At 31.3% G+C, this 24,027-nt stretch overlaps 1 protein-coding gene across 7 annotated transcripts in view; it reads left to right on the top strand.

Annotated features, from left to right (window-relative positions):
* Positions 1 to 24,027, top strand: part of LOC130442537 (protein scalloped) — a 199,222-nt gene that overhangs the window by 138,157 nt on the left and 37,038 nt on the right. The window lies entirely within an intron of this gene.

Here is a 24,027-nt window from a genome sequence, read left to right as displayed (position 1 = left end):
GGTAGAAGAGTGCTATTTTTCAAGTGTTTCATTGATGAATATTGAATTACATCTTCTCTGAAGAGCGTGACGTCAATCGACCTATTTGTCGATATCAACATCCCCAATGGCTCGCTATTGCAAGGAGAGGTTTGTATCACTGACTATGTTCGACGTTACTACGTCTCATCAGAGTGGCATTCCAAATTATTGTTAGGACTTGAGATCCGAACTGAAGACAACGTCAAAGAGCGAAGCTATTTGATTCTTATTGGAGTTTGTTTTGTTTGATAGACACGCCAGTGAAATTTAAAAAAAATGAAAGAAAAATAAGAATAATTAAACATAACTTTGAAAATTTTGCCTAATTAAATTATGTTTAGGAAACTATTTCATTCACTAAAACTTCAGTTTCATGTTGTTGCACGTCGGTGCAGAATGATCTTAGATCTTATATTAAGCTATTGAGGAACATGAATTTTGATGAACAACGCATGTTTTAGTTTTGTTGTAAGTTGAAACAAATTTCAAAGAAGCTTACTTAATATGATAATTTAACAACTTTTAAGATTGTTTACACTACCTCTACATCAACACTCACAATTACACTTTCCTGTTTTATACTAAATTTTCCGACAAATAATCCTTCTCCCGCGAAAAATAATTCCAGCCAAAAACCTTTTTGGCGGGAATCTTTACAATTATTCCTCAACTAATAAACTATGGAGTGAGCTGTAAGAATTAGGCCCTTTGTCCTTATTGTATTGAAATTGCTTAATGTAAGAACAATTCAAATAAGGATAAATGGCCTATTCCTTACAGTGAATGAGTAAACACATTACAATATTTTTTAATAATTTGCATTTGTCAGCTAATTACTTGAAACTAATATGTCACATATTGAAATTTCTGGTACCGTTTCCACTACACCAAGACTCAAGATTAGACTGTTAGTTTATCTTCAGCCTCTGCTCAGACGATAACTTGATTATCGAAACGAGCGTCAGACAGTGTAATTATGAGTTTTGGTGAAGTGGTGGTGTAAACAGTGTGTTGAACTGGTATGAGCTATTTAAAAGTGAAAATGATAAAGTGAAAGACGAGGAACGCTCCGGACGTTCTTCTATCTCAAAAAAATTGCAAGTTTTTTGGTTCAAATAGCTTTTTCTTAAAGACACGCGATTGATTCGCAATTAATTGGACTTCTGCCTGTGTATCCACATCCTTTTTTCTTACCAGATTTAATACTATGCGATCTTTCGCTCTACCTGAACATAAAAATTGTGCTTGACGAGTAAGGGATATTTTTTGACACCGACAATGATAAAACTGAGTAGAAGAAAGCAATTTTGAAAGGAACTTTCCAGAAATGCTTCCAATTATGGAACAAGTTTATCGCTAATCCAAGATGTTTCTTAAAGGAGATGGTTTCAAATTCCATATCACATGACCACTTTGTTTTTAATGAAAAATTTATTGATCACACTCGTTTAATATTTGAAAAATATTTATGTGTATCTGTATTTGCTAAACAGATGCGATTATTATAATAGCTTACCAAAATTCTCTTCCAGTATAATTTTCCTCTTTTTTAAATTGAATCCTTATCTTCTGAAATCAATTTATAAATGATCGTTTTTTGTTCAATACAACAAGCAGTTGTTACATCATTATTATATCGTATTTTAATAAGAAAATTAAAAAAATTAAAAACTCCTAAATATATCAACAAAACTATGAAAAATAAGTTGCATTTTACTGTTGTATTTAATAGACTCCAGATTGTTAAATTCAAAAGTTTCCGGTCATGACACAATTCGAAAACCAGAGAGAGAGAGCAGAATGTGTAGAAACAATAGAAATAAATGGGAAAATAAAAGCTCGAGTTTAAGCATTTGTACAATTGGAAATGCAAGGCGCAAGGCTGTTGGAATATTGACCGTGCTTGTCCGGTGTCCAGTAAATATCCTGTCTCTATGTCCACTCTTCCCTGCTTGGTATTGCACTACGAACAAGAGGAGCGTGAAGAATAATCCAACGAAGTAAGAATATCGTAAGAAGGTTTTACATTAGCGACATTTTTATATAGAAAATATTAGCTTTTTAATACGGGCGGAAATAATAGTTAATTGTGAAATAATTCATAAAGGTCAAATATAAAAATAAAATTAATAAAATATGTCCGCTAGGAATTTTCAATTGTAGATTTGATGGAATGGTGGTTTGGCAAGTCGCTATGTAATCATATCAGCAAAGGTCGATTTACAGGAGAAAGAAGAATAATCATCAATTTAGCTTAGTTAGAATCTATATGATCTACCGCTACCAGTATATATGAAACAAAAAGAAAAAATTACGAAAGTATGTGGATAGATATAAAGCACTGGAGACAATCTTCTTTTCATATTTCCATAGTAATAGCTAACCTAAAAAGGTATTTCATAATGTAGAACATTAAATATTGAAACATCTTATAATAATGGTAAATAGAATAAATCCACCATTGATAGTAATAATCAAATAGTTTAAAAGTATCTCCTGCAATTTTGTTTTTAATTTATCACTAAAAACTGTCATAAATATCCAAGTGCTGTTGATCTAATCTGTCATACGTCCGTCAATGAATATTTTGAGTAATTGTTCTTTTCTAACTAGAACATGGATTGATGATGGTTTTGCTCTTCAGCATTAGGTGTGCTGCTATTGTTATTGTGGATTTAGTGGTGCCGTGCAACGGCTGATGGCTTCTTAGAGGTATGCACTGGAATCAATTCATTACTCACAGTTGAACGAGTATATATGAATAGTCTTTTTTTTCTGTTATAACTTTAAAACACGTTTAAATATTTCATGAGTTTTTTTAATTTTTTGCTACTTCATAAGTAACCTTTTCAAGGTTATTTAACAGCTTGTTTTATTAATACACACAAATTGAAAATTTTTTGCATAAAAAAGTTTTGAATTGAAAAAATATTTCTGAATAAACAGTATTTTATTAGCTTATAAGTATTAAGTATTTTAAATTTTCATATTCGTAGCAAAAGATTAGGTACATTCCAGTCATACCTAGTTTTGAATTTTTCCGTTCATAGTGGGAAGGTGAAATGTCAAGTGGTATCCGATATTTATAATTTCCTAATAGTGCCTTTAGTTGAATAATTAAGTTCTGTGATTAAAACTAAACAATACAAACAGCGAACAGAGAAAAGAGAAAGACTTCCAGTTTTATCAATATTTTAACATTTTGTTCTGATAATTGTGAACTTCATAAAAAGCTCACAAAATTTTCATAGAGGACTTCAAAAAAACACTTTTGAAAGCAATTCAAGATATTCTAGATTGTTGAAACGATAACTTTAAAAACATCCTAACAAAAAAATTCTAAAATCCACAATTGAAAACCAAAATTTTTAATATTGGACAAAAGCATTCGAAATGACTATTTGGGAATTTTTTGTTAATCAAATGATTCATACAAGCTATGTGCAAGAAATATCACGACCTTCACTAGAATGTCACCAGCCCCAAAAATTAGTGGCAAAAAACTCTAGTTGAAACTATTAGAGAGAACAAAAAAAAACTACCTAAAGCAGCCATACAATGCTCTGCTATATGAATCAGAGAATTTTGTTGATAGGTCATATCGAATGGCCAAAAAATATATTTCTCATTGATGGTTCCTTCAAGTATTTGTCAATATTTTAGATTTAGCTATTATGAATGCAAAAATAGTTCTTGAATTAACTGGTAAAATATCTTTTCAATGAATACAGATCTATAACTTCTTCAACTTTGTCATCATTAGAATTCACTTTAAACCATACTTAAAGACAAATTTGATCAAGATTTACAACAAAAAATTCATTTTCTTAGTGTATTTTAAATAAAGTATTTTTTTAAAATATTTTTTCATATTTTTTCATAAAATAAGTTTGTTTAAGAAAAATTCTATTGGCTATCGGAGCTATTCTGCTACCACATTATGAACGAAAACTTCACATAAGTGTAAATAGGCATTGTAAATTTATCAGAGTACCAAACTAAACAATGTGAAAGCCAATTATTTTTCCGCCTATCTTTATCTTTATTCAAATTATACATTTCCTGACCACATTGTAAGAAGCAAAGCCGTACTACTCCTCCCTAAAGAGAAAAAATACGTTTCCTCCCTAGGAAGATGACGTCAGGGCTGAAACAGATCAGGCACGTGTAGGTGTCTGTTATAGAGCGGGAAAATGTATCAAATAAATGGTTGGAAAAACTATTTCTAGAATTCCAAAAAAATAGCACAGTTTTTAAAACTACCTAATGCCATAAATAATACCGGACATAGTTAGTTAAGTGCCTTTTTATATAAAAGCAATTTGTTTGTTAGTGCCCCAAAAACAATTTCACTAAATTTTGTAATCATACTCCATTTGTCTAATTTTGTCTTAATTGAATCCTTCCGCGTTTTTACTTCTTTTCTTAGTGACAAGTGGACACGTTTGGGGATAACGGATTTCGCACGCCGTCGTTTCTGTCCCGAGCGTCGCAGCGAGAACCGTTTCGTCGTTTCGACGTAACTATTGCTCTCGCCCGCCGTCACCCTCCAACCCTATTTTCTCATACGAATGACGTGATCTAAATCGACAAACACACTCTAATAATACGCTGAATTCACATATTATATAGCACCCACATCCCCACATCGATTCCTTCTCTGGGATGCCTTTCGGAATTGTTTTAAGGGACGGTCAGTTGGAAACCAATAACCATTGTGTTGTTACCGTTGTAGGTATTTAAATTTTTCTCTTTTCCCGAACTAAATTCTGGCTAAAAATCTATTAGTTCTAAATATTAATAGCAAAACAATATCTATCTATATATATATATATATATATATATATATATATTTATATATATATAGATTTATAAGGATACAGGATATTTCCATGAAAAATTTGTCCTATAATCATATTTTTACTAGTATTTAATTGTGTCGTATTAGAACGTTTAAATGACTTTTTTCTAAGCCTTTGCATTTCTTTTTCAGAAACATGAAAAAGAATTTTTTTTTCCATTCCATTATTCGTATAATCGAGTTATCATGGAATTCTAGAACTATTATACTCACTTTTTTCGTATTTTTGTGTGTATTTTATTTACTCTTCATCTAAATGTACCATTGTTTACTTGTACTTTACAACTTTAATTGTTCAATTATTAACTTTTTTGTTTATTTTTCCCACCTTTTAATTGGCCCTTGTGCTGTAGGGTGGTGTAAATAAATAAACAAAATACATAGATAACGCTTTATGTTTTAAGGTACAATAAAACCACAAACCTTTTTAGGTAAATGAAATTATTTCTGTTCGAAGTGAACACTTTCATCAATGCTTCCACGACTTAAAAACTTGATGTTAGTAATAGTTTGGTTTACTCTCAAAAAAATTAATGAATTGACCCATCTACCTCTTCCTCTATCATGAAATATCAACTACGTAAATGTTTCTTCAAGTTAAATAAATCGCGCATGGCTAAATCAGGCAAATAGGGTGGTAGTTCTATAACTTTTACGATATTATTCTGATGGAAAATTAACCCGCGTATATTGACTGACTCAAAAACAAAGGTACACATTTTGTGGTGTACCAGTTTGTTGTAACCATACGGTAATCTTTAAGAGTAATTGCTTTAATTGATCCTGCAATATCCTTAGAAATAAAACTAATAGTCTTTACAGTCATTCGCTTTTTCGACATTGTTAATGTTGGTGAATCTTCGCGAACCATAAAATGTGTTCCAACACCAGTTGCTATCCTAGAATTAATACGATATCCACTATTATTCAACATTTCTAACGTTGCTGCGCAATTTTTATTCACTCTGTTTTTTGGAAATCATTATGGATGTGTGGCACCCAACGAGTGACTATTTTTTTCACATGAAGATGATCATACAGTAAATGATAAACAGTGTACCATCACGTGACTCATCACCAAGCGATATTCGTCTTCCTGAAAATTCGCTATACTGGCTCGTGAAAGAAATTCATCTTCAAATGCGCAAATGCATTTGTCATTTTTTTTAATAATTAATTTAGTGTATTGAATCATAGAACACCTTAATCGAAAAAAGATTTTATGCTTTCTGGTGGGCACGGTTTATCAGTTCTTTGTTTTTTAACATAGCTCGAAATTCTCTATACTCACTCAATTTTTCATATGTTTATTAGAACTATCTGTAATCAATAAGAAATTTTGACAAATGATATCAGAAATATGGCTAAAACTAATAATATAAACACCGTATCGAAAGTGTCTGAAAAATATCTTTCGTCTAATAGCCTAGAATTTTGCCTGATACTAATTTTCACCTTATTTTCTAAAATTCACTTGTCATTCTTTACTGAGTGGTTGACATATCTCCTCTTTTCAATTTTAACAATAATTGAGTCAATATTGTGATATGAACTTTTCGTAAATTGTACTTAGTCGCTAGATTGATATGTAAAACTCCACAAACATCTTGGACAACCAAAGAGTTGTAAGGAAAAAATTCTTTAATTTTTAATAGTCAAATGCACTAAACATAATTGTAAAGCACGTTTCTCGTTTTTCTGTTAAAATAGTTTAACTAATAACTAATTCTTTAGAAACAATTCTGGGTACTTTAATATTGGTATTTTAAAATAGGAAAAATATTATCGATCGCCACAACTACCATTTATATTTGTTAATAGATTATCAAATTTACTAAGAATACTTTACAGAGTGATTAATTAGTGTGATGAAGTTCAGTGCCTCCTTTATCATTTGAGATATGAATTTGAAAACTAGAGGGATTATAGCCAGCCATCCTTTGTCTCCACATTTTAAAATTATTGACGGTGCTCCAGAATAGTTTGCGATATCAAAGTTAAATTTTTTAGATATATATTTTATTGCTTATTTGGAATAAGCTTGACTTCTCGTCATTCCATAAAAATCTTACCAAGTTACATTATATTTCTCGATTTTTTCAAATAAAGTATTTTAAGTGAATATGCAAACTTTTTTTTTCTTATTGAGCATTCCCTATACCTACCTAAAATTATTAGATCTTGAGATAATTTGATTTTTCTGTGAAAAATTGGAGGAATGCAATGAAAACGCCTCAGCAAGAATATACCATAAACGTTTTCTGGAAAGGCGGCAACCTACAAAAGCAAGCTTGGAGGGATTGACGGAGTGGTTCAATCGCACGTGATCAGTTAATTATGAAAAGGATGAACTAGTAAAAACTTCTGTGACAAAAGAAAATAAATTAATGTGTTTCTGGCAGTTAATGAAAACCCCCACACAAGTGTAAGGAGTATTTCCAGCGAACAAGAACTGAGCTACTACGGTATGCAAAGAATCCAAACTAAAATAAAATGCACGCTTACCATATTCACTTGCAACTGAAGTTGATTTTGAAAAAAGACTAGCATTTAGTAGGTGCGCTTTACAAAAGTTCATCAACTTTGTCGATTATGTTCTATTTGGAGATGAGGAGATAGTAACACACAGTCAAACTATATAGTTGTTGAATGTGTGGGAAGGTATTGTTGGTGAATATTAAGTAGGACTATATTGTTTTGAGGAACATTTAAATGCTTAGATATGTTTAGATTTTATAGTGAACCAATTAACTGTTTTTTGGCACAAGTCCCATTTCGTACACATCAAAGAATGTGTTTTTGCACAATGGTGCGCCTGCTGAGGCTTATCAATTAATTAATGGTGAACTGAATTAACTGTTCTGGAAGCTTGATCGAAATAAATGGTGCAGTATAGTAGTACTCAAGGTCACCAGATGAAGTGTCAAAATACCTCCTAAAACGAAGGATGACACGATGGAGATAATATGGAATTCTTTTCGGAATGTTTCTATTGAAATGTTTCGTAATGTGAGTAACTCTTTCAATAGATGTCTTTGGAGGTCATTTCGAACACCTATTGTGATAATCAAGACGTACACGTGAAGTGTAGTAAATAGTATAGTTTGTTTAGTTTGTTTCATTTCTATAATCTACTTGTAATATACTCGTTTTATCTTTGTATTAGCAATTCAACTTCTACAGTACCAAATAGCAATAATAAAATGTCAGTTTTTGGCAAATAAATTATAGCCAACTCACAATTAATTGTTAAATGATTCGATATAGGTACATAATCATTGTTTTGCACTGAAAAATCAAAATATCTCATGAACTGATAATTTTGGGTATAGAGAATGCTCGATAAAAGAAGAAGTATGTTAGTAGTACTTTTCGATTCTTTCATGAAATACAGAGAAAATAATGTATAATATTTTGATTCACCCTGTATCAGATTCATTGAATTTCAGTGGAATGAACATATTTTCAGAATTTTCACTACTATTCCAATGCTTTAGCAGCAATAAATCTTCATTCTTGAATTTCTCTTACATTGTACAGGATGTATTTTATTGAAATGGGGTAGTCAATATGATTCCAAATATGCAGTGAAATATAGGGGGTTTTCCATTCAACAAAATGTAACTTTGATATGGCACGACATTCTGAAACATCCCGATTGAAAATTGAAAATGCGACTACTAATGATGCATATAATCCCTCAAATTTTCAAATCCATATCTCAGAGGAGAAAGGAAGCACTGAATTTAATCACATTAATCGATCTTTCTGTATAATAGTTTGTGTGAAATTACTATTATAATCAAAAATTTATTTTGTTACACTATGTGAATGAATGTAACATATTCACATGTGTACCTAATGAGCTGTATAGGAATCGCAACAAACATTTTATTGAACGTAAATATATTAACAACTTCAAGTATCTATTATAGTTATAAAACACATACTGAATTCTCCATAAAAGACTATCGGAATCAATCTGCTTTGAAACTAGTTTCATAACATTTCTTATGTTTACAATAATCACACGACATTTAGAAGAAGTATCGTTGCATTTAATCCATACTATAGGAGGGTAATAACTAGAAGTTTTTTTGTGATTCTCTTACAAAATATCATATTATTTTGAACAGATTAAGTTTAATATTGAAAGTAATACATCTATTATAATTGCCATGAGTTTGGTAATTAATGTAGAACGTAGTGACTTCTCGTAATTATAGTTTGGTGAATCTCTTATCAGTCGGTCTTTATTGACATCAGGTACATATTTTGCGTAAATTTTTACATTTAAAGATATTGATGAGTCGTTTAGAATTTAACGACTAACATTCTTTACGTTTCAAATAGTTGACAGAGCAATGGTATTTTTTTGACGTATTTAGATATGGGAAGGCTAAGTAATAAGAAGTAATGTCTCATGAAACGTTAATAAGATATTGGAAAAATGTATATTTCTATATTAGTAGGGGACCTGAAAATAACGTCGTTTCTACACATGTTGATATTTGATTGTGTATTCCAAGTCGTATCAAAGATATTCACAGGTATTGTGACTTGTTGACTTCAGAATAATTGAATATTAGACTTCTTTGCAATTTAGGGTAAAATGACCCGCTAAACACCAGAAGAGCATATCCGGTATCTAATTTCACAAGTGTAATAACGCAATGTTGCGACGAAAAACATTTACAAATTATATCAAAGCTCATTAGACGTTCTTAAATTTCAAAGCTATATCTCTAAGTTCGCATTGGGCAATTTGGTCTCTCAATTAGGAAGACTAACACCATTTGAATAGCCAAGAATAGATGTGGAACTCTCTAAACACCCTTAATCAATCTTGGTCGAGCGTTTGCAGCAGATTGGAAAAATGAGCGGAGTAGGTTTTGGGTCTCCCTTAATCTGTCAGACTAAAGATAACCGACCCATCACGTGTAGTGCCGAAACCTGAACCAAAAATAATTTATCGAAAAGTATTGGCCGATTGTCAACAGACAAAGCATTATTGTGCAATAAAACGCATAAATTTATTTTTAATGTTTATTGGTCCAGCATTAAAAAATACGAATTGAAATTTATTCCTTTGAATTTAATTTGAGAAAGCTACATACTTTCCTGTCCCCTTCTGTATAAAACAAAATATGAGGTTCTCTTGAATTTTGTATCATCTATAATCGAAATATTACAAAATAATAAAATAGAAACATTCAACAGGGAAGTTGACCTATAGCTACGATAAATAATGAGTTCTTAAGTGTGGTAACTGTTGCTTCATAGAATAGGAAGTTAGATGATCAAAGCGGTCAGATTGAATCGGCTAGAAGCTTTCGATTACTCCTCTGAATTCTGAAAATACCATGAACAACAATGCTAATGAAATGATGTTTAATATTGTTCGTTTACTATCGAACATGGTGTAATAAAAAAAATATATCTTGTATATAGTTTAGTTTTCTCTACAACATATGATAGACCAAGTCGAGGGTCGTATGACAAAAGACGAAGACAAGCTTGATTGGGGGATCCTCTCCAATGAAAAACTGTTCCGGATAATGAAAGACTTGCCAATGTAAGCGTGAATATCATGAAAGTGAGAAAGTATATTTTCAACTTAAACTCCATATTTATATTTGTACTAAGGTTTAATAGGGAATTCCTCTACTACGAATCTGAGCTTTTTCTTCTGGAATGAATTTCGCATGTAATCAAAAGTTATTGCCATAACATCAATTTTGACCGTACTTTTTCTTTTTTGATTTTTCTATCCATTTCATAAAAATATATTCTTCATCTGCCATGATCCTTTCAAAAAATCTTGATGTCTCTTGATGAGTTTTTGAGTGATGTTCTTCTGGAGAAAATTTATCAATTATGGATGGTAGTTCTCTGATATAACAATATTTTGAGATCGTGAGCAAGTTTTTCTTCTAATATGATTCAACAATTTTCCATAAAAATGATCGCTCTACGAATTATTTGAAGAGCTAACAAAATTTTATGAGTGTCTAAATACCAGATTTATTAGGAGACCTTTACATGTAACAATAAGGTGCTGTGCTAAAAACTGAATCACTTTTTAAATACTCGTGAGTTTGGCCAGTGTGGATATAGGTCACGGGTTGAACAGAAGTAGGCTCGCAGCATTAGAACTACACGCAAAACTTGCTGGAAAAGAGACAAGCCACAGCACGATAACTCCTTTTAGGAAGAGAAAGTTTTTCGAAAGATCACCTGTGTGAAAAGGAGCTAATATAACAGAAGTTCCAATGTAAGAAATTAAAATAAGACTGGAAGAACAGACACTACAAATGAAAAGGGAATAAGGATGTCAAATGGGAACAAAACAAAAAATGAAATACTTCAGATTAGAACGGAACAAAAAAATAGAGAAAGGGAAAGAAATTAACAAATAAAAACAGAAATCACAAAAAAGATGTTCAAATCGGCATAGAATAATTCTCATATTATGGCATCTAAAAAGATGGGCCCAAGTACCTGCTTGATACAAAAATAATGGTGGAGAAGGTAAAGTTGGCGAGTATGAATTTATGGAAGAGGAAATGTTGAAGTTTCTCAGCGTTATAAGTACTGAGATTGAAGAAAAAAGAATTAATATAAATCTAGCCTTTCATGGTATCAAGAAATTATAAATATATAAAACGATGATTATAATAATAAATATGTACTCAGCTGAAACAATGACACGAACAAGAAATGGTGAAGAAAAATTAGGAAGTATCGAAAGAAAGATAATCAGAATAATAATGGCCCAGTAAACATTAGTGGAAGGGAATATAGGATAAGAACGAACCAAGAAATAACTGACGAACTCAGCAGCGAAGGTATGGTAAAAAACATCGAAGTTCAGCGGATTCAGTAGTGAGAGGCATGTATGGTAGAAGAAGATGCGGCAGGTCTATGACTAAATAGTTGGAAGATGACCTAAGCAATGTAGGAGTTAGAAACTGGTAGAAAATAATCAAGAAGGTGTAGAGATGGATTATGGGGACTGATCCACCTCAACAAGAGGATCTGGAGAGCATTTTGCGGCGCAAGCCTGTTAGGGGTGCTAAGCTATTAAAATCAATAAGATGTTATCCTAAATAATAAGACAATTTCTGATTTTGATAGTGACGGTTTTATTACAAGAAAAAAATTATATTTGTACTGAACTAGGATGTTAGAGTGAATTTCAGAAGATGTCGAATACATAATTGCGTTTCGAAAAAATTCCAAATTCCATAAACCAAAAATTACACATGCGTCACATTTATATCCCATTTCAAAACACATCATTATTTACTTGTTTTATACTTCCGGTCGAAAAGTTTTCAAAAGAGGCTTAAGAATTAAGTATTTGGTCATTGTAAAGAGCACAAATTCAGAAGAATAGAAAAGTAGCAAATGAAGATTTCATAGTCCATTCTGTTCTCAAATCTCAACACGACCAAGAACTGGCTGTTCCCTTTAAAAGTACTATTTCGAAAAATTATTTAATGTAAAGCAATTTTTGATTGTTGGAGATAAATTGCCCGAAAAATGTGACGTTATTGGATGAAATTACTACAGTTTAACCAATGGAATGTAACTGAAAGTGGTTTTGTTCAACTGAGTGTAATAAAACGGATCTCATCATTTCAACACTTCAACTATATAGGGAACCACTGTGTGAAGATGTAGAATATTTCATTCCGAATTCATACATTTTACTCATTACTAACTTGTATATTTACTCCTCCTTTATCCTTACTACGCTCCATGCTAATATTCCATTGATTGAAACACTGCTGGAAGTCTTCTTTTAACAGCACTTTCTCAACGCGTGACGCTTTCATTCAGATAGAAATCGTACAGCGTGAGAAATGACAAATAAGGTTTGACTTTGGTGTGTTGAATTTGGTTAGAAGACGATACACAATCCGGAATTAACCGACGTAATATGGATAACCCTTGACTTTCCTTTCCGCACATATTCTTTACCAACTCCAACAGTTTCAGGAATCGACCATATTAAAAAAACCGGAAACATTTTTCTCTCATATACTTCTTCCAATAAATTATAAGTTTCAGTTGCCGTTTTTTTTATGAAATTTGCAGAAATGCAGAGTATACTATGGAAACCAAATGAAAATCTATCTGGAAAGATTAAGAAATATTGAAGACAATATAAATATGGTGGTTACAAAATTTTGTTAATGTATTTGAAAATGTTAACGATATTGAAATTTCCGAATTATTTGAACTATTGGTCATAGCACAGAGACTTTAATCTATGCATTAGTCTAGCATACAAGAAAATCAGTTACAGTGTAAATAATTGCTGCTATAAAAATGCATTCTTCATATTTTTCATCATACCTTGAACATATCATGCCTAATGATGACAGGAATAAAAATAAAAATAATTGGTTGTTAAAAAACTTACGATTTTTTATTGTTTGTGTCATCAAATTTCTATCTTTTATTCCATTGAATTAGCTAATATATTCCAACGATTTTGCTATTTTTTTCTGTTATCTGACAGGAGCAATATTAAAATTAAGTAGTAGTGTTGATTGTTGTTGAGAACACTTCTATTTTAGCATAGCTGAATTTATATTAATTGATAGACTAGAAGAACTTGACAGAATGCTACCAAGATTTAATCGTCCGATTTAATAATCCTATAATTAGTACTGCAGCCAGTTTCGAATCATTTCAACATTTATGTATTAAAATGATTCTATATTCGAGTCGGGGTGGGCCCAATTGTTGGCCTCCAAGATCACCAAACTTAAATCCTATCGATTTTTTTAAAAGTCCTTAATGTATGAAACAATCTGAACAAGATCTAATAGCTAGAATTCAAGCTGCGGCAGAAATCATTCAATCACATCCAGATTTATTCTCATGTATTTGTAGTACATTTTTTTAAAATTGAGATTATGAATAATGTTTATTTGTATTGAACTAATTACGCTTAATCTTTATTCGAAATTAAATGAATAATTAATTCATTTGTAAATTACTTATGCGCTTGCATACTTTTGTTTAGAGACAAATTTCTACAACATACAACACTGTTCATTTTAGCTCCATAAAAAGTTATTAGTTTTTTAACTAAAAATAATCGGGCGATTTAAAATAAAATTAAAAATAGAATTTGCTCCAGTGGCGTAAAAAATATGGGGATAAAAGTGATAACCAACTATGACAGCGCACCATTGGTTAAATTTTTCTAAAGTTTACTTATGTGAAAATATTACTCTATTAAGGAGCATATTGTTCACCAAATTTGAAAAAAAATTTAAAGGCATTCTTGATTTATAGCAAATTTTTGATTTGATTCAAAATCACCCTATATCTCTGCAACTAGACCCCGTAAGGGTTCGTATTCCTATATCAAATTGATTCATTTATTGAGATCTCTCTGTGGTTCGTTATCGGTCGAATATAGAAACACTCTGTATATGTATTATCGGCTAAAAACATTTTTCTCAAGATTATACCCTAAACGAAATGTAGAAAGTCTAGTGATCGATGAAATAATCCAAAATTTCATTAAAAACAAAAGAAATGAACTTAGATAATTAGTGATAAAAATAAATCGCTTTTAATTCCCGAGCTTTTGATCGCTACAGTCTTCCACATCCGCCTTATTTCCCAGATTTAACACTAGGCAACTTCTGGCTTTTCCCGAAAACAAGAAATATGCTAGAATAGAAACGTTTTGTTACCATTCCTGACATTGAGAAGATCACGACGGATGAAAGCCATTCCGAACGAGATCTTCAGGACATGCTTAAAGCAATAGAATCAACGTTGGAAAGAGTAAATATCTACCAACGGTAGTATTTTATGAGAGAATAATTCGAATTTCATGTAATTTTCCCCTTTTTTTTAATAAAATAACTTTATTATCTTGTAGAGCTTGAGTTTCAAGACTATGGTTGTAATTAGTTTCTGTGGCAGTTCATGACCACTATGGATAAAGTCTATTTAATTTTTCTACAGTGTCTACAGTGTCTACAGTGTTTTTATATGTACTTTAAAGAGAAAAACCAAATTAACTTTTTTAATCATCTGTAACAGAATAATAATCAGTTCTAATCATTGATATATATTGAATATTTGAATACAAAACGATATTAATCGCATTTGTAAGTAGTTTTAAATAACAAGAGAATCAAAATTAATTACTCTAAAATTCTCGAAAGGTAATTGCCAAACAATAGTCCAGTAATTTATTACGATAATAAATATTTCATAGATTATATTACCAAATTGACGTATATTAATGTACTCATGATATTGTAAGTGCACTTTGGATGATTTCATTTATTTGCAGTTGAAATAAACTGACTCTTTGTAAACCTACATGGTTATTGAATCAACAAATATACTTAGTGAAACATTAGTATTAGCGATGTTTTCTTTGGGTTATAGCAGTTATTCCAATCATTTTTAAAATTGATTTCGAATGAAAATATACATATATACATAAGGAAATTTTATTTTTGTTAAATACGTCAACTTATCGCTTGTACAAAACACAAATTACAAACGTTATTAACTGTATTTGAATAATAAGGACGATTTCCATAGAAAATTTTTTGAATAGTTGCGTGTTTATCTACGCTGCTTGCATATTTTGCAATTCTAATTTTCTTTGATAACCGCCTCAACCTAAGTGTAAAATCGCAATTATCATATTTAAATAGCTAAATAAATAATGGCAAAACAGAAGTTGTCACTTTACTTACGTACATGGTTAATTATTATTATCGCACATTTGTAAATTCTGTTCAAAGTATGTCGAAAATGTTCATATTGTTGAGCTTATGGTTAGAGCACGTTACAAATGCCACTTTGAGTTAGAAATTTGAAAATGTAAAGATGCTTAAAAATGATACATTCTATACGATTGAACAAAAAATTTGGTCTACCATTAGAAGTTAGTTGTCAGAAGTCCCCAACGATCCCATGTGTGTTAAAAAGGTGAAGAGACAAAATTTTAGGTTTTTTGAATTTTTATGACGAGTTTTATAAAAAAATAGATCAGACAAAAAGTTTAGATAAAAAAATTATAAAAAAAACTGTACTCATACTTTTTTTCTTAAGAATCATTGTTTGTGAGATATTCTAAAAGTTAAAATATTGATAATATTAACTCACATGATACGTATATACTTCTTAAAAAAATTAATATAAGTAAAAATAGTTATCCATACTGCTTATAACTAATTCCCTAGTTATTCATGCTTCTACTAACTTTACTGCGTCTACCCGCAGGACCTTCAATAATGTCTGTTTGCTCTATTGTTCGGATGGCAATACCCTTATTTCTGCTGAATGAAGTAGTTTTGAACGTTCTCTTGGAGTGGATACCTTTGCTAGTTGCTATGGTGTAACGTCTTCGCGAAGGTAATGTGCCTTTAGGATTATTCTTCTAGAAATCTTTTTTCAAGCCCCTTATACAGGCTATCCTAAGTTTTAGATACAAATACTGCTAGTGCTACCACTATAAAATAGGATGCGTTGCGGGTACCGTGCGATATTGAAACGACTATAAGGCTCGAATTCCCAACATCCTTGTTGACAAATTCTGAGTGATTTGAATTACTTTTCTCATCTTTAAATGTAAATAACTCGTCTTAATAATAAGTCTTTCTTTTGAGTTTCTCACTTTGTTTGTACGGCGGACGTTTTTATTTTGACGTGTTGACGTCTCAAATGTTAATTGATAACAAGTCTATTGCTACAAAAAAAATAAGACTGACACAATATTTCTGAATAAACAAATATATCTTTAATATTTAATAAATGGGTCAAATGATTTGTAGCGATTGATAAATAGGTGAGTGGATGATTTTAATGAAATAGAAAATATAACGGTTCAGTGCAGTACAGTGTTGTTTTTTTGCAGTGGGTGCTCCACAAAATGCTTCAGTTTCGTTTCATTTGTAGAAAATTTTTGATTAAAGGCGAAACTGTTACGGTGAGCCGTGAAATGAAAAAATAGTATGAGGATGGAGAAGCCAGTACATGAACAATCAGTCAATCAAGTACGAAAGCAGAAAGCAGAAAAATTTTATTACTTTTTCCTATTTTATTACTACCATTTTGAAAGAAGCTTTAGCTTGTTTCAATGACGAGGTAAAAGCTGTTGAAGCACGCTTTTATTTTTAGTATCATTTAGATACTGCTAAAGCTTAATATCATGGCAATAGCTCTAAATCCTTCCTGAAACCCATCACTGAAGATAAAATTGGCCGCCTCCAAGATGTGTCTATCAATACTGCGATTAATAAAATATTTCATTACCAGAAAAGCTAACAAGTAGCGGGAAAATGTATGCCTATTATGTATTACGTAACTTTTTCTACATTTAGATAACTGAAAAATGTAATTCTTAGATAAAGAAGTAAGAGAAGAGTTTTGAATAATTTTATGATCTACAATTTTTGTTTGAACATTTTTTCGGTAAAATTTGTTCATCATAAAAATTTAGAAATTTAAAATTTTGATTTTGATCGATAGGAACATGTTACTAATGGTAAACTCAATGTCTCCACCAAAAATTCTCATTGCGTTATTTCAAATGTACATTTTCAGAGTAGAATTAAGCGACCACCACTTGTATTTTTAGTTTAGCGTACCATATAATTGCATAGAAAATTATCTTGAATGTAAATGTATACCAGTGTAACTTTGTCATTCTTTAGTTAATAATATGTATGTACTTTTCATATACAAACTGTTATATAATTGCTCCTTCTTTCCACTTCATAAAATCAAAATGAAGAAGATAATAGTTTGGGATAATAGCAGTAATGTACGAGGAAGGAAAATAAGTCCTTTACTTTTCGAATTAACTGAAAAGATAACATTACTCTTTAACAGGTGTCGGTCATATGATTCTTATCAAAATTTGAATAATATCCTACGTCGTTTATTTTGTGTTTGACTGTCATCGTTATTTGGTTGATCACCTACTGATTTGAGGAGGATATGGAAAAAAATGAATTTCGTATGTTTATCCTTTTTGTCAATAAAAATCATTTTTAGAGTTGGAAGGTGGTTGTGACACGGGAAATACCATTCCTGACTCCCAGTAGACACGGAACAACAATTTTGAATGAAGAAAACTTCGCTGGAGTATTTGGTGTCATTAATATAAATTCATGCTTTAAAAGTCAGGTATCCTTTAAATCGTAGATAGAAACTATTATTATGTCCACGAATCAGCAAACATATAGCTAAAAATCGAAAGTTCTTCTAGACCCTAACTAATGTATCATTTGATATTTATTTTGCAAAATGCTTAACCTATTGTTGGTGGTAACAAATTATGAAAATTATAATTTACTTTTCAATAAAGGTGTTGTGAATAAAATTTCATCCTATATCTACTTTTAGACATGAAAATGTTTTTACTACAAAATATACAATATAAAATAAGTAGGAAGTTTGCCAACTCAAATTGGATAGAAGTGCCAATAATAATCATCACCTGTAGGTCTATACTGATCTCATGCCAATATTCACTCGGGCTCAATTGAAGTAGGGAAATGTCAGAATTACTTTTTCGATGCAGGATTTGATTCAGAAATCGTTGTACGCGAATAAACAGTAATTGAATGTTTCTACTATCTAGCTGAATGTTATATAAGACTATAAAGAACAAAACTTATTCACATAGTTGTGGGAGCTACATTTTAATAAGATTCACTATATATTAAATATATTAAATTGTGATAGTCTTCTTTTGTTTTGGTAATTTCAACTAGTTTTCTTATCTAAAGTTTCATGAAAATGGACATCCAAATTTCAAAATAATATTTATATCTACGAGGGTTGCTATTTAAATTTGAGATATGGCAGCACTGATTTGAATATATCAAATCTGACATTTCCATCATAAATTTTGACATTTTTATTGGTCAATGTACTCAGAAAGTGTTGTCATACGAGTGCTATTTGAGTTGTTCAGATACTTGAAACATTCATCAAAAAAAATGGAAATAAATCGCAATCAAACCAAAAGTGTGTGCCGATCAACTCGCTTCGACTTTTAGTTATGAAGCACCATCTGGTTTTCAGAATCCAATCGTGGTCGCAGCTCGCTGCAGGATTAATTTTGTAAAGATCGTTGAAAATCGGCTGATGTGCCAGAAAACATCTATCGCGGTGTTTCAGAACACGTCTATAAGATCGTGATAGGCAGTGAATCATGTACCTATGTAGGTGAACTCGAAACTAAACAACAATCGACTGTAAGGTCTTTCCAGGCGAGTCAAATCCAACAAAAGTTGTTCGAATACGAAGAACTTCGAAGCAAACGTTTTTTTCGGAATACGAATCATTCTGCACCACGACAATGCGACCTCTAACAAATTACCTCAAACAAAAACGATTTTGAACAGTCAAAATGTCGAATTTATAGGTCATCCGCTTCAATTGGTTCAAACGTATGCAAAAGTGCACTGATTTTGATGAAGACTATTTTGGAAAACAATAAAGCCATATCCAGTTATAAATATTTGTTTTTATTTGTCTATATAAAAACTTAAGTAGCAACCCTCGTATTTAATTATTACTGTAGTGCTTTTGTACGGAATAATTTTGGGAAGAATACTGTATATCTGTGTCGAAAATAATAATTTACGACAAAAGTGACCTTCAGAGAAACTTGTAAACTATTTTTGAGGTCATTTGCTCGCCAGTAAATGACATAATTAATTAAAAAATATAAAAAAAAACAAATTCACAAAATTAATCCAAATGAAGATCTATAACTACTAGATATTAATAAAAACTGCTTAGAATTTCTATCTTTTACAATAATTTATCATAAGAAATACTCCACTCTCTGCAAATGTTTTCTTATTGCCCTCAATTAAGGTAATTTTTTAAAATTCTACTTTTTTATTCAATTACACCCTGTAACGGTAGGCGTACAATATAGAAAATATTTTTCAGGTTTTTCTCGAGGACACTATTTTTTATAGAGCGACTTTATAGATGTTGGCAACAATTTTGCTATTGTGATTATATGCTGCTCAACAGTTTCATCGCATAAAAAATTCAATTCAATGTTTAATTGTTAGATATCTCCTAGTGAATTTTTCCGTGGATATTTCATAGTAGTTGAAACTTGTAAACTTTGTTGATGATTTAGAAGAAGAAAAAACGAAAACTGGTTTATGCTGATTTAATAAGACGCTTTGATACCAAATTCAAGAAAAACCAATGTGTTAAATAAAAAGTTTCGATCTATCACGACAGTGTTCCTGTAATTTCGTATTTTCTCGAGTAATTTTTGCAGAAAAATTACTCGAAGTACGTTACGATTCATTGCTCCATCTGCCATACTCACTTGATCTGACTGTGAGGGCAAAGACAAATATAGCTGAATATTACTTTCTTGGATTGTTTGAAAAAATTTAAAACTCAATGGTTAGAATATGAATATTTTTTACAATAAAATAATTTTCTTATTTAAAAGTCTCCCTCACGTCGCCCTCGTCAGACTAAGAATAAGAAGAATAACTAAGCATCCTGATACCATATTTGTCTTAAAGCAAAACATCCCCATCTGTATCGGCTAACTAACTAATGAATGTTGTTTTTACATAAGACAATGAATGATTGCAAATAGATATGTCTACAATTCTATAGAAATTTGTTAGTATCCATTACCGCATAAACGTTCTGATATATATCCGAGAAACATTATTATTAGAATACTTAAATATATATTTGATATATTTCTAACCCTTTAGTTCTCATCTTTCAAGCCATAAGTTGTTTTTTACTAATTGCCAAGCTCACCACCCTACTATTGAGGATTAATATGAAATTTAATATTTTTGTGAATAAATACGAATACACTTTCCATTATTTTTTACATCTTCTAAACGTTATCAAGACTAATATGTCAGTGTTAAAGTAATTTAACCTCTCTACATATGTAGCCGACCGTTCGGTCGACCGTAAGTTATTTGTACCCCAGTTGTGCTTTTGTTTCTCGGCGTCCCTGAGGCGAATCGCTACCCTAAAGGCTTTTCATAAGGGATGAAGAGACAAGGGGGTGCGGCCCGAAACTATGTCAAGAATGTGCAATTAGTGAACGAGGAGCGCGAGTTTAGTGGCAGAGCCAAAACGGCGCGGTACAGGATCTCTGTCGAAGAAAATATAAAGAAGACCGATAGTAGTACACTCAATCTGGGAAAAATTGAGAAAATTAATTTTAGGTATTATTATCGCTAATTGATTTTAAGATGAGGTTGTGTTTTAGTCGTTATATTTTTTATTTGTTTGAAGTTTTAAGTTTAATCGTGAGGAAAATTTTCATTTAAGATTCATGAACTTTTGTAATGTTTTATACTTAGTATCTAGTAATGGGTTTTATTGCAAATAATTCTCAGTCAAGATTTAAATTAGAACTATCTACATTTCTGAACAATTAATTTTTGCTTGTTGCTATTTTTTAATGATATAATTAACTAATAATTTAGTTCAGCTTTCATATACTACGAGGGTTGTCTGAAAAGTTTCAGACCTCAAATTGAAGATGTCAGCACCTATCAAAATAAGTAGTTTTGTGCATATGTTGAGAGATTCTCACTAAACTTTCAAACATTTTAGACGCTTAGTTTTTGTTTGACAATCGTATGAGTAAGTTGTTGTAAAGATTTTTCTGAAAATGGAAAAAATTAGTAACGGACTATCATTAAATATTTTTGATAGGCAATACGCTTACGCAAAAAAATTAAGGCTGAAGTCCACTAGCAACCACTCCACGCCACATGTCGAATATGTGTGCATATGTTTTTCCATGATGGCGTGGCTTGGCGTGTGGAGGGCAGGAAAATGAATTAAGTGGAAAAACGTTTGGTGTGGGGTGGCGTAACGTGGCGTGGCATGTTGCTAGTGGGTTTCGTGACCGTATCAGCTTTTCTGACGACGTGAGTTCGGGATGGCTAAAAACTGCGACAACTAGCAATATTATCGAAAAAGTTCACCAAATGGTACTTGACGACTGTTGGATTGAGGTTAAAGAGATAGAAGAGGTTATCAGCATATTAAATGAGTGCATTTGCCATGAATTGACCGAAGAATTATGCTTGCGCAAGCTATCCGCGTGGCTTTTGCCATTGCACCATTTCCGTTGTTTATGTTTTGATTTTGTGCCCTGTTTGTATTCAGTGTTCACAGCTAAAAGTAAAGCTCGGTGTAACCACACATTTATATACACCCATTTTTGCCTTTATGGACATCTCTCGCTTTACCGAAAATGTATTTATGATATTGCGCTATACATTAGCTGCACTTAGTATTCTAGAATTTGTGTCTTTTTCTTTAATTTTTGGTAATCCAAATTCTTAACTATTTGAAGTTGTTTACCTCTAGTGTATCGATTAAAATCAACGTTGACAACTCATTAGTGTTCCCTATTACTATTGTCTTAGTTTTTTTATTATTTTTCATTTTCGTTGTATGTAATTTAACAATCTATATTCGAAGCACATTCTGAAAAATGGACTGTTATACATCGGTAATTTTTGCGGATCCTATATATTACAAAAGGGCTGCTATTTAAGTTTCGAGATTTTTAATGTGAACGTACTTTGAACATGTTGTGATACGACTGCTATTTGAATGGTTTACAAATACTTGAAACATTCATTTTGGTCAAAAAATAGAATTGAATCGCGAACATTTTCGTACGACGATTTCCTATGAAATTTCGACGTGGATTAAACCAACAGCAGTGTGCCGATCAACTTTCTTCGCTTTTTGGTGATGAGGCACCATCTTGAACCACTGTGTTCCACTGGTTTTCCAAATTCAATCATGGTCGCACTTCGCTACAGATGAATTAAAAGTCTACCGTGAGATTGAGGCATGTCTTGTCATTACTTCTACTCGCATACATTTGGCTGACGAAAATTTTTGATCACTGCGATTCAAAAGACGTCTATAAGATCGTGGCCGGCACCGAATTATGGAGCTATGACTACAAACTCGAAACTAAACAACAATCGACTGGTTAGGTCTTTCAAGACGAATCAAATCCAACAAAATTTGTTAGTTAGCACACGAATATTTTGATAATCAAAGCATCGAATTAATGGATCATCCCCCGTACAGTCCTTGTTTGGCTAATTATGTCTTTTTATTTTCTCATATTAAAATAAACTGCGAGGTCAACATATTTCTACATCTAAAAAAGCTGTTGATGCACTCAAATCACATATTTTGAAAATATCTCAATCGGAATGGAAAAGATGCTGAGACAAACGTATGCAAAAGTTTACTGATCTTAATGGGAAATATTTTGCAAAACAATAAAGCCATATCCAATTACAGATATTTCTTTTCATGTATCTATGTCAAAACTTAAGTAGCAACCCTAGTATTATTGTCTGTGAAAAATCGCTACTGAAATACTAACCGACGCGAAGTATAGAAAATATGAATAAAGTCGATCTGTAGTTTTAAATTAAACAAATTGAAACTGATTTATCCAATATATGTACATAAATATTGGACCAAAGTATTTCAATTTATATAGAATATAATTTTTGCGTAAAGAGCACGAAACAGTGAATGAAAATTTAGCAAAACTGTATTCGTATAGGTAATGTTTACATAAAAATTATTGTTAGAACTTAAATTGAATACAGTGTTATTTAACAAGGAGTCAGTTGTATAGTGTTTGGATTTTCTATACAATACATTATTACGGTGTCAATTTAAAATTTTCAAAAATATAATTCATTTCGAAAAACGGACAACGACAAAATGAACGGAATGTTATGTTTAGGTAGAGACAGCGTGGCATTTTCATATCAACATTTTCTGAATTCAAATCCAAATCATACGAATATCTAAAAGATAAAATACTTTATGGAAAAGAAATTAGATTTAGGCGAATAAAATCTACACAAATAAGGAATTAGGAAAAATTTGTTGAAATAAAGACTGATATATACAGGGTGATTGATTAGTGTGATAAAGTGCTTCGTTTGTCCTTTACGATATCAATTTGAAAATTTGAGGGATTATAGCCATCCTTAGTTTTCACATTTCAAAATTATTTACAATCTTACAGCGCGTTTCATAATGCTGTACCATATCAAAGTTACATTTTT

This window comes from Diorhabda sublineata, chromosome 4 (assembly GCF_026230105.1).
Source record: "Diorhabda sublineata isolate icDioSubl1.1 chromosome 4, icDioSubl1.1, whole genome shotgun sequence".
NCBI classification, from domain to species: domain Eukaryota; kingdom Metazoa; phylum Arthropoda; class Insecta; order Coleoptera; family Chrysomelidae; genus Diorhabda; species Diorhabda sublineata.
Note: the sequence above shows the minus strand (reverse complement) of the source record. Positions and strands in the feature narration are given on the sequence as shown.